The sequence below is a fragment of the Haplochromis burtoni genome, unplaced genomic scaffold, assembly GCF_018398535.1.
Source record: "Haplochromis burtoni strain Fernald_Lab_line unplaced genomic scaffold, NCSU_Asbu1 Contig_248, whole genome shotgun sequence".
Taxonomy (NCBI): domain Eukaryota; kingdom Metazoa; phylum Chordata; class Actinopteri; order Cichliformes; family Cichlidae; genus Haplochromis; species Haplochromis burtoni.
Window position 1 is genome coordinate 30,822 of NW_024582609.1, and position 16,702 is coordinate 47,523.

Genomic DNA, 16,702 nt, shown 5'->3' on the forward strand with positions numbered 1-16,702 from the left:
CCACTTTTTTCCAGCCTTAAATTTCTTGTTTGCTTTTCTTGCACTGTTATTATTTACAGATGAGATTTCTTTCTTGTTAAACCTGTGACCACTAACCTATTGCTGGGTTTTTGTTTGTTTTGTTGTTGTTTTTTGCCACCTTTTTACTACTTTATATAAAAACTACTGACATTCCCTTTCCATGCACCAACGTTACTGTCAGTGTTAGCCAGATTTGAGGCTGGTTGAAAGTAAATAATCAATGTAATATCAAACTTGCAGTCTGTAGCTAAATTTGAAGTTTTGATGAATTAAATTTGTGCTTTCAATGAGACATTAAAAGTAATTCTTCCATCTCTGTCTACAAATGGCATATACTGTCTTGTTTTATTGTCAGCCAGCAATGTTGTATCATAGTATTTTCATACTTATATCAAGGCAACAAGGTGTTGCAAATAGCTCCTTGTTAGTTTATTTGTGGTATTAAAAACAGGTTTTTCTAAAATTACTTCTCTCACATACAACAAAATGCTAAAATGGTTAAATTCCTGCCTTTCAAGTTTTAATAGGATCTCTACAAATATAGTTACAGCTTTAACCTTTGATTGTTCTGCTGTTTCTTCTATTTGGATGACCTTGGATTACAAAACTATTGGACTACAACAATTGAAGAGCACTTTGTTGTTACAGAGTTTAGACTTTAATGTGGCTCTTTTCAGATTATCCATCTGTTCTATGCTCTTGATCACAGTATCTCAGGAGCACCTCGAAGGAGGTTTTGTCACATTTAATACAATGCTTTCTTGGATACAAGGAATGTTGAGGCAACTTGAAGCTATCTCAATAGTTTATGAGAAATTAAAATCCCACAAATGTCTCAAAGGATACAGTAATAAAGTGTTTACACAAATGAACTGCAGCTTGACTGGTTGTCAGAGGCATTAAGCTTTTGGGAGATAAAAATATCTCCAGAAACTCTCGTTTGGAGTGTCTTCATACCTTACACTGAATCTCAGACGTGCTTTGTTTGTTCACCTCCTACTGTTATAGGAAAAAAAGCAGTTTAACCAAAGTATCCAGGCTGCAATACCCAGAGGTTTTTGCATTATACTTATCTTGTCATGGAAGGGACCTCAGCACCAGGGATTAAAGTGAGCTGAAACTATCTGGAATGACATTGTGACACCTTCAATTAACCAGCAATTAAATCAGATAGGCAGGGTACTGTCAAACTAGTTCATTTTAATGTGCTGGTGTTTCTTCCAGTGTTGGCATGGAGACGCTTGCTCAGTAATGAGAATATAATAACATCATTTGTTATCACTGTGATGCATTCGTAGTATAGAAAGTTGCAGTACTTCAGCCATCTAGCGGCACAGAAGAACAGCATGCATAAATGGAGTAAAGTATTTTTAAGTGGCAGATAACAAATATCAAAAAACACAAACTGTTTCTTGTCACACAACGTGTATGCTAGATTATGTACTGTTGCTGTTTTGCCTACATTGAGGAAAAAAATTAAATTTTAAAGATGAGATATAATGTTCAAAGGTAAGGGCTGCTCTCCAAGTAGAATTTTACACAATGGAATTTTAAAGCCTACATGCAATGGCCCATTTTTTTAGAGCTTTTATGTCAGATGTTGGATCTATGTGTTGCTGAATTATGTTTTTGTGAGAGGTCTTGCGAAACTATGTGATGTATAATAATTATACGTTATTTAAAGAATGCAGGAAAATGTACTAGGAAGTTTGGTACAGCTTAGTGAAGGCTAAACTGGTTAGGGTGACGCTCACCGTGATGTTGGACTGGTGCAGAGCAGGGTGTGTTGTTCAGTGTTACATTAACCAGTAGCAGACATAAATGTATCTTTAAGGTTATGTTTATTAGATTTACTCACCAAATGCTTCCTTTTATACTAGTTTTAAAGTCTGGGGATGGAAATCAGCTATATAGCTTGTTAAACATCTGCTTATATTGTTGAACTGGGAACCAGGGAGAAAAGGATAGTGTATGACTATATGACTGACCTGGACTGAAAATCGGTGGCAGCAGGTCTTCAGAGTGGTCGATCCAAGTTTTAAACTTTTGGTTCAAATCATTGATGACACGTATGGAGGAGGTCAGGAGATGGTGCTTACAGCTATTTGTAAATGTCTAGTACTGCATTTTAACGAGTGGTGTTGGGGATCTTGTCAAAATTGATGGGATTATGAACACAGAAAAGAACAGTCAGAGTTTGCACCACCATTCACTGGAAAGCCTCTGATTGACAATAGGTTCATTTTTCAGTGTGACAATGATCCCTAACACACTGCAAATGCAGTAAAGGCATATCTCAGTCATGGGTTGGTCTCCCCATGAGCATGGACCTCAACAGTATAAAGTAGACATGGGTGGCTCAAGACTTTTGCACACTCCTGTTTCTCAGCACTTGTCAAAGGTGCATGCAAATGTCCTGTGTAGTCAGTCAGATGAGACATTGATCAGTGTGTTCAGTTTTGTTTGTGAGTGGCTCTAAAGCTGTATCCCAACTGCATTACAATACATTTTCTGAAATTTATGTGTGAAAATAGCTTTGTACAGCCACATTCTCAAATTACAGGTTGATCTTTGAAATGTTAAATCATCACAGTGGCTCACTAAAGGCATCATTAATGCTGCTTACCATAAATTGCCAACTACAGTGATGCTTTTTCTGTGTGAAAAGGATCTTTTAGATTTATTGTCTTGGCCTCGTGTAACTTCCAGCATGGTTTCAAGTACCTGTGGTTGCAGATTTACTCCTGATGAAGATACTGTAAAGGTGTTGTCACTATTCCACATTACACATGTGCTGTACACTAAATGCTACAGTATGCAGAGCGTGATCAGTGTACACAAACATTTAGGAACAGTATTTATCTGCTGTAGGAGAACCAGTATGCAATCCAAATACAGCTCACTTTAACTCCTACAGGACCGATGTTGCTCTCTCTGATGAATCACCTGTTACTCTCTGGGAAGTCAGTGGTAGGTTGGCCATGATGGAAAAAACACCACTGAGGGGCTTGTATTTTCATTTACAATATGGAAAGTGTGCACAATTCAAGGAAGTGCCATTTCTGAGGAGGCCCATTGTCTTAAATGGCAGTCGGCCCAGAACTGTGCTGTTATTTCCCCCCTTTCAGCCACAACTCTACCAGTCTTCATGTGACTGAATTGCCTGGCCAGGGTCACACATTCATTACCTCTTTCCAACATCTTCCCGTGACCTTGTTCTGATTTTCTCATTTCAGAGATTCCTTCCATGGCCACTTCTTCTGTCATAGGAAGTCAGGTCATTGTTGGCATTTCACTGAAGTGTTGATCAAGTTTTGTTTTACGTGGTATCTTGAGTAAGGAAACAGTTAAAACTGTAAGAAGCAGAAAAAAAGGGGACAAGTCACCTTCCTGTAATACGTACAGGATGGAACTTGAATGTGATTTTTTTATTTATTTATTTATTTTTTTTAAATAAATAACTGAATTTACATGGTGCTGTCACCAGAATTTGTATTAGTCAGTCTGTGTATAGAACCAGCTGCAGTATACTTTAATAAAAACGTTTGTGTCTCTATAATAACACATTTGTGTGTTGGAGTATATGTTTAAAAGCTGTTGTCTAGTTGAAGAATAGTTTTGAGTCAGGTCTGATTTCCATAATTCAGACTGATTGCTTACAGATCATAAATCCTCAAATGCATGAATGTAGGGCAGCATCTATGTCTATCCAATATGCAAACAGTAAGTCATATTCATATGAGGAGACATACAAGATTGCATCAAGATGAGATTTTATGAGCTTCTTGGAATTGGAGTTTTCTGTTTGTGTAGTTTTTCACCATAGTAGAGCGGTGAGGAGAAACACATGGAAAGCACCAGAGACTGTTTGCAACGGAGTCTATGCAGTTTCACAAATCGGCATTCTGTAGAATATACTCTAGAGTAATGCTTGAGTCCAGTGGCAAATGCAAATAAGCGGGCTCAAGTTTAACATCTCTAATTACTGTAAGGAAGCACCTGCAGTATTTCCATGGAGCCACTTCCATAGCTTATCACAAGCCTTCAAATGGAGCTCTTGTAAATGTTTTCCTTAGCTCAGTTAGATAACCCATACTCACTCTGCTTTTGTTCTCCAGAAAAATTATTCGGAGATATATTCAGATGAAATCTTCCTGATTACATCCATATTTTTAATTTCACACCTCAGCTGCACTGGCAACAAACCTTGAAGTCAAATCCAAATTCCACTGCCTCATAAACTAAAATTAAGGGAGGAACTATATGAAATGTCAACGAGAAAAAAACAAAAAGAAAAAATAAGCGCCTTAAACACAACACAGGATCTAGACTAACTGTGTAGTTTCACAGATGCCCATCTGGATGAATACCACATCTCAGACAAGTGCTGCTTCTCGTGAGTTTTTTCTTTGAGAGCTAACTGGGACTGTCCCAAATGCGCTGAGGTGAGAGCACCTGAAGATCATCTGATCTCACATTCTTTAGTTCATGTCGTGACTGCAAAATAAAAACCAGTCATTAAACTGTTTGAGGTAGCAGTTTCTGTATGCAAAACATTTGTTATAACTACGATAAAGAATTTGAGAAGATGTGGAGAGAAGAGATATGCAGAGATACACTTTGATACTTTTTTTTTTCACTGAACTTGTGGAAAAAATATTGTAAGGATATTAAAAATGAGAATGTGAGACCTTCATACTTCCTATTTAAAAAAAGAACATCCAGTTGTGGATAATTCAGGTTGAACCCAGACATACTGCACACAGGAATCTTAAAGCTGAAGATGAGCAGAAAAAGCAGCCAGGGCAGGCATTTTAACCCAGATGGTATAAATGCCAGATACATGAAACTTCGATAAGTCACCACCCACATTCCTCCTATGAGGAGGGAGCCAGTGAGCAGGAGTGATTCAGTTTAATGGAATGTCATTATAAAGCAGGCCTGGCATTACAGGCTAACAGCAGCCAACAGGAGCAGTCATGTTTAATCGTAGCATCAGACAAGTTATGTTCATGTGTGGCTCACAAACTCAGACTTCAGTTGAGATTCATTTCACCTTTGCCATTATTGTAGTACAAAAACACAAGATTAAAGGATAACAGGAAATCTGCTTATCCACAAAGGTTATGAGATATCTGCCATTATCCTTGCTAATATGCGTAATAAATAAATCTCATTTAAGAGAAACTAAACTAACAAAACAGCACTGATCCTGAATAGGGATTATTTCCATATAATCCATCCAATCCATTTGAGAAAGTAGGTCAAATAATTGGGGAATTGTCAAGCCTGAGTATTTAGTGGCTCGTTGAAGCTAAGATATCCATCTTATTTTTATTTTCCATCCCCAGTTATAGTCATTGCTCTCTTATCTGATCATCCAACCTACAAATCTTCTTTAGTATCTTTGCCACCTTCCATCTGCCCTCTCCATATCCGTCCTTCTTTTTAACCTCTCTCCTATAGTCTATCTGAATATTATACAGATCATTACCATCTTCTCCATAACACAACTTTCAACGTCTTCCTCGTTTTTAAAGTGCTAGAAGCCTCACAGGGTTATTTTGGTGTGAATTACACATGCACAGATACTTCCAGATTCACAAGTTATATGTGTGGCTCACATGGTTCTTCTTCATGCTAAAATCATCCTTAGCAGAGATCCCAGTTGTGATCAGTCTCACTGAACCTGTTCACCAGGGTGTCAACATTCTGACACTATATGAAGGTAATGCAAACAAAGGTAAACAAAAAACAACCATTCAGCTCCAATATGCTTTCTTTGTATAGCTGCTTAGCTATGTTTTGTAGTTACATATTGTTAAGCATTGTGACTTACATGATTTTATCTATGAATGCAATTAAAATTGAAGTAGAATATAGAGTTCACTGGTACTACTGAACATTTTAGAAGCTCTTACAAATAATAGAAAGAAAGACAGGAAAGGGGGAAAAGAAGAAAAGGATGCCTAGGTGAGAAGGAACAAAGATAAACGTTTAAACCATTCCTAAAATTAGGCATTTTTCTCCCAAAGGACATTTTAAGAGACATTTATGGGCTAACATTAGAACCAGTCAGTTTTTTGTTGTTTCCAGCAGGAGTCGCTCTTCCCTATAGGCTTGTGCTTTATAATTTGGAGTTTCTCTGTTGGACTAACTTTTTGTGTTGGAAATCCTTTCTTCAGGGAAGGATTTCAAGACTTCAAAGAATGTCTGACAATGTAGGAGCACCTTTTTAGAAAGCGCTTTCTCTTCACAGCTTGTAACATTATCTCCATTATCTCACCTGCTCATCCTTTTTTTTCTACAGTGCTGCTCTACCTAACAAGCTTTGCTTTTTGTCTCTAAGATAACAAGTAATTAATTTATTCTTTTGTAGAAAAATAGCGAGTGGAAAGAGCCCTGCTTGTTTTAGCAGGATTATTGGCTCTCAGCTACTTCACATTGAGTCTGGGTTGCTTGGTTACTGTTTGCATTTCACGATAAGTCACCAGTTAATGATTGTGTCTTACAGCTGGCAATATTTGTTTCAGTTACACATGCTGATAAGGTGTGTTTAGAGCCATCCGAAATATGATTTGCTCTGCGAGGACTCGCATGTCTGTGTTCAAGTGAGTTCATTTTTCAAAATTCAGAGGTTTCTTAGAGTTGGGTGCTCCCTGGTGCCTTCTGTTTCATATTTAGATAAGATCCGTCATTTATTAAGTCAAATGTCATGGGACTGTTACACATTGTAAGAGGGAGTAAAACTGATACTAGTGAGAAAGCAGTAATTCGAGTTACTGTGGAAATACTTCAGACAGCAGTATGGTATACAGTGCATCCAGAAAGTATTCATAGCACTTCACCTGTTCCACATTGTGTCATGTTCCTCATTTCAAAATGTTTTAAATAGATTTTTCACCTCGAAGTTCTTCACACAATAATACCCCATGATGACAAACTGACAAAATGTTTGCTTAAAATTCTTGCAAAATGAAGACATGGTGCCTGTTAATATTTATGTATGTAAGTATTCACAGGCATTGCTATGACGCACAACAATGAGCTTATACTGTTTCCACTGACCTGTCTGATTGAAGTGACTGGAGTCCACCTGTGCACACACCTGTCTATGTAGGGTCGCATAGTTGACAGTGAGCACAAACAAAGCCATGCAGTCCAAGGAATTGTTTGTAGACCTCAGAGACAGGATCGTATTGAGGCACAGATCTGATAAAGAAAAAAATTCTGCAATGTGGCCTCCATCGTCCATAAATGGACGAAGTTTGAACACCAAGAGTTGCCTGCCTGGATTATGGGGTACTGCGTAGAGAGTTTTGAGGTGAAAAATGAATCCAATCCACTTTGGAACAAGGTTGTAACATGACACAATGTGGAACAAGTGAAATGCTGTGAATACTTTCCTGATGCACTGTAACTGAGTGGGTTTGTACTGCAAAATAAGTTAAGCTGTGCATTTTTTCCACCCTCAGGATAAAGTATAATTAAAACTTTAAGTTATGAGCAATTTGATTTACATCTACTTAGATGCCTACAAAAATGAGATTAAGGGAACAAAATACTAAAAATATAATGAGACATCAAAGTATAGGTTTGCTACCGACACCACATTACAACCAAGAAGTTAACATTTACAGTGTCTCCAATTATTTTAAGCCTGCACTGCCATTAATGTGCCAAGCTTCTCAAAACAAGTTTCCCTTTCCTGCCATTGTTAACCACAGACTTCCTCCTTTCCATTCTGCAAGCTCGAAAAGGCTGGAGCTAAATTCTCACAGAGGTAATCAGAATACCACTCAAGGTTATAGTGCACCATGATGATGGTGATAGTCTTTCAGGATTATAGGGCATTAATCAAAACAATGATTTAAAAATGTTAAATTGAGGGCCATTATGTATTTTCTTTTAATTTCTCTCAACAGGTCCTTATGGGTTTGGCTTTCACATATGCATCAATTTTCTGTCTTTGTTAAATGGCATTTTGGAATTTTTAATTTACTGTTGGATAACAGCAGCATTTTGAGAACAAAGGAAGCAGTATCACGTCCTGACTGCATCATTACTTTATGTGCATGACTCATTTCAACCTTATACACATGCCCCTCCCCCCCTTAACACTGACTTTTCATTTAGTTCAAAGAAAGGAGAAGGAAAAGTTGACAATCTGCAACCCTTACTTAATAATACCTGCAAAAGTAGTTTCATCTACATTATTTATCTGCAATTTTAAGGCCACGTCTTCCAGTGGGCTGGGGTTGGGAATTTTTCTGTTGATTTCCCAAAAAACTGTAATCATATTAGAGAGAATAGGAAGAATAGCAAAAAAATTATGTTTTACTTATTTACCGATTCGGACCAGTAAAAGCTGTACAGCAGTGTGAAAGACACTTGCCTCTAGCATATTAACTATAAAGTAGTAAGGCCTTACAGGATTTCATCCCTGCATTTTGCAGATGATGTGGTTCTGTTGTTTAATTGAGTGCTGATCGTGTACCGACAGTTTGTGGTTTGCACCTGGGATAGGAATTGGCAACCCTAATTAGTACTCTGCCAGGAAAAGTGAGAAGTGCTCTCATTTAAAGACAGGATGAGCTTAACTTAACCTGGGTGTCTGTTGTCTTGTGTAGTCTGGGAGATGATTGAATGTTGGGGTGGGTACAGTTTCCTCTGCGGTGGGGTAGGGTGGGCTGCCCCGGGTCCTGTGGGGCTTGGCAGTGCTGCTACCGTAGGCCTCGGTCTGGATGGACCTGGGCTCCCTTGCCTTGGTGGGTACCAGAGGGCGGGGGTGCCTACTGGGGTCAGTGGGGGAGCTGGCCCTAGGGAGGGGCATCCTCCCCTCCCTCCTTTTCCTCCTCATCCCCGGCTACCTCCCTCTTCCCGCTCCACCACACTCACCTACACAGGTAGGGCCTTGGGGTGCGGGTGTGTCACCAGGGTGCAGGGGAGACATCCCCCCCCTCTGTCCCCTTCTGGCCACCTGTGCCTCAATTTTATCTCACAACTTAGACATCCACATTACTTACACTCTCATAACACACACATATATATATAGGGCCTTGAGGGTGGGCACGTTAACGGCGTCCAGTGGACGGTCTGTGTACTCAAACCTACCTCTGGCGCCGGTGCCCACCTCTCAATTTTAAATCCATGTAGACATTGAGGGTTCTCGGGAGGGGCCGTGCTAACACCTGCTGCTCTCTGGCATAGAGTTGGATGTCTCGAGACCGGTCTGCTCGAGACCACTTTTACGTGGTCTTGGTCTCGTCTTGGTCTCGACGGACTTTTGTCTTGGTCTCGGTCTTGGTCTCGCTGTTTCGGTCTTGCGTTCTCAAATCGACATAGTGTTCGGGAGATTTGGAGTCAACCATCAGCGGAGTGGGGGGGGGGGGTGGCTTACTGGGCTTAAGCCCAAAAACAACACACGAAGCACAGAGCGCACCGTCGTAAATTCCCCCTAATTTTGGTATGATCCGAGCTCAGGCACTAGGCGACTGAGCGCAGCACCCATGTGAGCGAGGGGGGAGAAGCTGCTGCCTGCGAATTTGCTGCAGACAGAGGAGAGCTTAAGTTTGACCAGGTACCAAAGCAAATCATTCGTACTGAACTAATAATGTAAATATGACGGTGTATCACAAAAGATTGATATCAAACTGATCACTTGGTTGCGTTACTCGCTCTTCGAGTGAATCAACAAATGGATAAATAAAAAGCCGAACAGCAATGCTGATTTTTTAGTCTTAGCTTACATTTCATCTCTAAATCGGTTTCAGTTGTGTACTGATGAACACAACAATGGACATAAGGAGCTTCTTTCAAAGAAAAAACTCAGGTAGATGTTATTTTATATATTATGCTTTGGATGTTGTTCAGTATATCTATGCAAAACAAGAGGAATTTCAATACACAGCAGTATATTCACAGTTGAAACCAGATATTTACATACACTTTATGGAGAAAACATAAAAACTTTTTTTTACTGTTAAACATCAATTTAGAGTAAACTTTTGTTTTAGATAAATAAATGTTGAAATATCTTTTGAATTAGTTAAATGTCAGAATAAAAAGAGGGAGCTGTCTATTTTAATCACTTTCATCAAATTTAGGAGTACATATACACTAAGTTTATTGTTAATTAATAAGAAAACTCCAGACGATTCCATTCTGAGCTAAAGAAGCTTCTGATAGGTTAGTAGAGTCCATGTGATTTGATGTTACAATTAAAAAAGTGTTTGTGTTTTTATCTGAAGAGTACATAAATATCTGGTTTCAACTGTATATTTGATGATGTTGGTGTTTGGCTTGATTGTCAGCACAAAGAGGGAGAGAGAGGAGCAGAGAGGGAGAGAGAGAATGACGACAGAACAGAGATGGAACAAGAGCAGGTGAGACACACATGTTAGTCAAATGGTTGTTTGCCAAAACTCATCAGAACATGTATCTAGTACCTAGTGTTTCTTTTTAGATACCATTTGTTACTTTTCAAATTCTATATTTATTAAGTTATGCAGGCTTGTTTGCACAACGAGGCTAAATAATTATATAAACTTTTCTCAATCTAAATATTGTACTTTGGTAGAATTAAAAAATAAGTGTAGTGCAGGTCTATGATGATTTTTAGTGCTACTATCATCTAGTTCTGATTCTGGTTCTGTCTTGGTTACTGTTGTAGTCCTGTTTTAATTCCAGATCAGTTTTGGGTCTGGTTGAATTGGGGTTTAGTCCCTGTGTCTTGATACAGGCCCGACTTTGTTCTGCCTTGCTGCTTAATTAAAAAACTAGTTTAAGGTGTCCTGAATATGTATATAGAATAGCATCTGGCTGCAGTTTAAAGACTTTTTTTGTCTCGGTCTTGGTCTTGGTCTTGGTCTCGTCTCGACTCGGTCTCGGTCTTGGTCTCGTCTCAACTTGGTCTTGGTCTTGGTCTTGTCTTGGTCTCGATACCCTCTGGTCTTGGTCTTGTCTTGGTCTCGCCTCGTTGGTCTTGTCCGATTAGGCGGTCTTGACTACAAGTCTACTCTGGCAGCAGCACCATGCTCTCCCTTGTTTTAAATGCACTTTAGAACAACACGCAGCAACACTACACATGAGCGGGAGGAGGGAGGTATGGGGTCTTCACACACCCCCGTTCTCTCTAGCCATCGGGGCGGGGGGGCTGGGAGGAGATGTTGGCTGTCCGATTGGCCTCCCTGCTGCTGCGGAGCCTGGGACGGTCTGCTTGCCTCCACCCCGGGGGGAAGGGTAACATCTCTTGGGTCTGGGTTCTGTTTCCCCCTCTGGGGGCGAGGGTACCTGGACCCGGGGTATAGAGTATGTTAGGGGAGTGTGACTGTGTGTACATGTCCATTTATGTCAATCCTTACGTTGGGTGAGTGCTGAGTGTTTGTATATGTGTGCATGAGGGTGGGAATGCATGTTTGTGTCTGCGTGTGCCTGTTTGTCTGTGTCTATATGTCAGGTCGGGTCTTAGACTCCACCTCTCTGGGAACTCCCAGGCCCTCCAAGGCCTCCTCTCACCACACTCCCTGCCGGTGACTGATGCCCTCAGGGGTCCGTGCATTTGTGGTTCTTGGTGTCCGGGGCTGGGCGCTCAGGTATGTACCAGCTCACTCCCGGTGGCTACTTAGCGGGGCCTGGCGTCTGTTGCTCGGTCAGGCCTCCTCCGGGGTGCGGGGGCCCTCAGGCCTCTGGCCTCTGGGCCTGCAGCTCAGTTCACTCTGGTACAGCGGGCACGCCGGTGCAGCCCCCTCTAGCTTCTGCTCGGTGGCTACTGGGTGACGCCTCGTCTGGGGATCCTCAGCCCTTCCCATGAGGGTGGCACAGATGCCCCTCCGGTGGTCCTCCTTGGGCTCTCGCACTCTGGGGCCTCTGGATGTCTGGGGCCTGGATCTCCTCAATGCCTGCTTCATGCCCTGGGGGACAGGGCTATGGCTCTCTACACCCTCTAGCAGACCGTTACATGGGGGAAACCGTTTGAATACAAGCGCGCTGATCCACACAGGTGTGCACATGGGTGTTCACTGTTCGTAGACTTAAATTACACCTTTCTTGGCTGCTACTTCAAAGCACATTGTGCGCTGTCTGTCCTGTGTGCTGCACAACAACATTGAATATTTAGTATTTACTGCTGTTTACACTTAGCTAGATTAATAGAAGAAAGAAAGAAAAAAGACAGGATGAGCAGCTCAGTGTAGAGCTGTTACTCCCCCACATTGAAAGAAGCCGGATGGATAGATAGTTGGACATTCGGCTCATCCATCCATCCTCTGCCGCTTATCCTTGTCAGGATCACAGCCTATCAATTCAATTGAGGCAGGGTACACCTGGGACAGGTCACCAGTCTGTCACAGGGCTAACACATAGAGACAGACAGCCATTCAGACCTATGGGTGAATTGACCAAACCCAAACAACTGCATGTCTCTGGACTGCGGGGGAACACCAGACTACCCAGAGAGAAGCCACACAAACAGGTAGAACATGCAAATGCAACAAAGAAAGGCTCTGGCCTGGTGGTGGAATCGAACTCAGGACACTCAGGACACTCAGCCCACTTGACCAAAATACAGTATAAGGGCAACATTTACTTTTGTTCCACTGATTTTGGTCTCCACAACAACTGTTGTCTGCCTGGTACTAACTGGTGCTAAGTAGAGAACATCTGAAATTGTTGCTGGTTTCTGAAGCTGGAAATAGCAACGATGAGAACTCCAAGAAGCAAGTTATAAATAATGATGAAAAAAGTGTATAATCTGTCAATACATATTTACAACAAAGATGTTTAACTTTAAAGCCCACACACTCACACACTCACAGATGAAATGTTGAACCCATGACATAGAACAGCACTGTGATATTGAAGTGTGCCAGTGTGTGGGTGTTAGTTGACAGTCTGGTATCTCTTCCTAGACTAGCATGGATTAACCTAATGACCTGCTACAGCATTTGAAATTATTACTTCTTGCACATAATTTAAAATTAAACAAATACTGGTGATGATTAATGATACGCACAGACTGATTGATGATAAAAAATATTGAGTACAGACATTTGTGGTCAAGTTTCTTTTATGCATGCATTGAAAACAGGTTTTCCTCAGTATGAAATATGAAGCAAATTTTTAAATATAGAAAATGAAGACACTTTAATAAAAAAATTTCCCTGTTTTTGTCTATAAGCATTTTCATCTACACACAGTACTGGATATTATGAAAGTGTAATAGAACCCTCAGGCAAGGAATTTTTTTATTTTAGACCAAGATTCCCATTAGTCTATTTGATCCTATTTTGTCTCCACAATTATTTGTTCTTGTTAACCTTTAATATAAACTTACTCTTTCTTCCACTACTCATCATGCTCCCATAACTCCCTCCATATACTATGAAAATACTGATAAGAATTCCTCTCTTCACTTTTGGCAAGCACCAGGCTCCAGTTTAAGAGCCTGTAAATGTCCGAGGCAGGAATGTGGCAGCCTTGTATGGTCATAAAAGTTGACTGCTAGTTCTTTTTTTATACTCATGTCTTTTTTCCCCTCCTCACTGAGGATGGGCTAGTTCTGTTTCACTTTCATGACGAAGTGGGCCCACATGGGAGGTAAACGAATGCAAAGCAAAGAGGTGTCACCTGACCATTCCCATCACTTTTTCTGGTTATTATATTTATATTTCAAATGAACAGTTAGACTACCATAAGAAAGTTTTTTTTCCTGCTATTCCAGTTATAAATTCAATAGCTTGCAGTTACATGCATAGGTCTTACAGATTGATATATTTTCTTATTACTTTTCCCATTTTTTTCCCTTCAGCATTCTTCAGCATCTATTAATCCCCTCTGCACAAGTCCAAACCATCTTAGCCTGCACCCTCTTCTTCACCTCTCTTGAGCGTTGCGCATTGCTTTGGTTGATAGTTGATCTCAGGCGTTTAAACTCATCCACCTTCACTACCTCAGCTCCTTACAGCTTCGCTGTTACACCTGTTTCCCTCTCATTCACACACATGTATTCTGTCCTGCTTCTACTGACTTTACCACCACCCTCGAAGGCTTTCTTTATACTGCTCTCCATGATGGTTTCACTACAAATCACATTGCCATCTGCAAACATCAAAGTGCACAGACACTCTTATGTCTACCTGTCCATCACCCCTGCAAACAGGAAGGAGCTCAGAGCCGGTCCCTTATGTAATCTCACCATCACTTATTTCTCCAACCACACACTATCTATATTCTATATTACTCCCTCATGCAGTACCACAGCTCCTGTCTTAGCACCTTATTGTATGCTTGGTCCAGATACACAAAGACACAGTGTTACTCCTTTCGACCGTCTTTGTACTTTGGTGTCTTTTTCATACAGTTGGGAAAAAGATTTGTATAATAAGGAGAACATAACATAACAAGATACCACATAAAGAATGTCTAGGACTTATACTATCCCCATGTAACTAAGCTTTATTTATATAGTCGTAATTCACAACAACTGTTGCCTCAAGTCACTTTATATTGCAAGGTAAAAATCCTACAGTATTGGAAAGAAACCCCAACAATCACATGACCACCTGAAAAAAAACTCCTGCTGCAAGGGGTAGTTGAGGGGAAAAAGAAAAAGCAGAAAGCGACTGGACAAAACACGTCGCAGAATTTAAATAACACTCACTTTGAACTGGTGTGATGTTGGGGATTCCTAAACTGAAGTGCGGGCCTGTTACTTTAATTCTCAGGTGATTGCCACTCAAAATGATGTCTATTAAAACCTTCCAAAGCATATTCTAACCAATCAAACTGCATCATGCAAACATTACATTGTGGTAGGTGCAGCCAGTCATTCAGTATCAAAACTAAAAACACATTCTCATTTCCAACACTTTTTATTTACATGTTTCTTATTAATTGGCAAACTCTTGGAGATTAAGTATCAGAATTTCAGGAGCGAGAAACACGCTCCTTCTGGTTCTCATCTATACGTGTCCCACCTTGAATTGAATTGAATTGAATACAGTAGCAAATAGGGATTGGTTACAGTCGGTGCCTGATTTAGATTAAAACAACAACAGCAACATGTTTAATATTGTCAATCATAAGAATGCATTTATAGAAACAAACCCTCTTTCTGTCTAACTCTCTCTAAAATATTCTGTCCAATTCTTCATCATTGTCTGGCCAATCCCTTTACCCAGCACATAATGTGTCATTTATACATATAAGTTAGATGGTAATGAGTGTGAGATGTTTACAGATAACTCTAAGATCATGGCTCCATAACACCTACTTCTCTTCTAGTGTCACTATTTACTTTGTCTCCTCCCAGTGCCACGCATGCACTAAATATTCTGTTCCCTAAAGTGAAGACTTAACACTGTGGAGACTTTCCAGTCCCACCAATTAATCATTTTAATGTGACTGGCCAGTATATTTAGCCTCACCACAGTGAGATATATATACTAGATCAATAGCTCTTGATATGGTTCTTGCACAGAATACAGAGCATGTTATACCTGAATCAATGGTGCTATGGATATAGCCATAGAATTTTTACTCCACCTACTTCTGTTTATCCGTTTCCAGATTCAGATGTGTTACCAGAATACCTCAGAAATTTAAGAATGCATTAGGTTCAACAGGCTTAGTCAGGCCAACTGTGTTAATTACACCCATGGGAAACCCCCACCTGAATCCTAACAAGTACAACCATTGCTACAGGCATAAAAGTAACAATATGATCCCTTACACTGTCATCCTGATCGGCAGCGAGAGAGAAGAATACATTTTTGTTGTCTCTGCCCGTAAAGGTACAAACTTGCCAGACTAAGATACAGCTGAGAATGGCAACTTAAAAAAAAAAACTTTTCTAAATCAGCTTCTATTAAACAAGCAAATGAGATGATACCACGCATCTTAACAGGAAGGCAGTAGTTGAAAATAAACTTGTAGAATCTGACCTACAGCTTCTGTGTATAGGAGTTTGTTAAGCCTGTGTAGGCTCCCGTCTACTTATCAGATTGTATTGCAAAGACAGTGGAAACCAGTGTACTATTACATTGCTGTTTTTTTTCTTTGTTTTCTTTCACGTAACTCCACCATATAAACAGATTCACATAGATTTGTAGAGCAGTTCTGCAATAATCAGGTGCAATAATTTGTTTAAGGGTTATCCTTGCATTTGACTTTACTTTTACTCTAAAGTGTGTTTGCAATGGTTTATCCCTCTTCACTCGCTGCTTTCACAGGGAGTGGGCCCAGCACTCGCCTTCTGACCTTTGACTACACACACTACTACTTGCTTCTAACCAATGCCAAAATCTTTGCTGCTAGATTTAATCAGCTCCGCTCTTTGACCCAGCCCACACTAACCCAATCCTTCTCCACCAATCATTACAAAGCATCCCCTGCAAACCTCCTCCGGCTGATGCAGTTTTGCACTGACCTGCCAAAATCAGACATCTCCTGTTTGAGTGAGTGAAGATTTCCATGGGCAGCCCTGCACTACTTTCTTCATGAATAGCTGGAGGAAAGCCCACATGCACACTGAGTGAAAAGGAACAAATGAGCCATTCTGTGTGCACTTATCAGCTGTTTGTTGGCAAGTGAAGAGAAATGTAGACGCGGATAAGAAGACATAGATTGAACACTTAGCAATGTAATTGCTTCATATATCTCTGTGGAGCAGCTCATTTTCCTG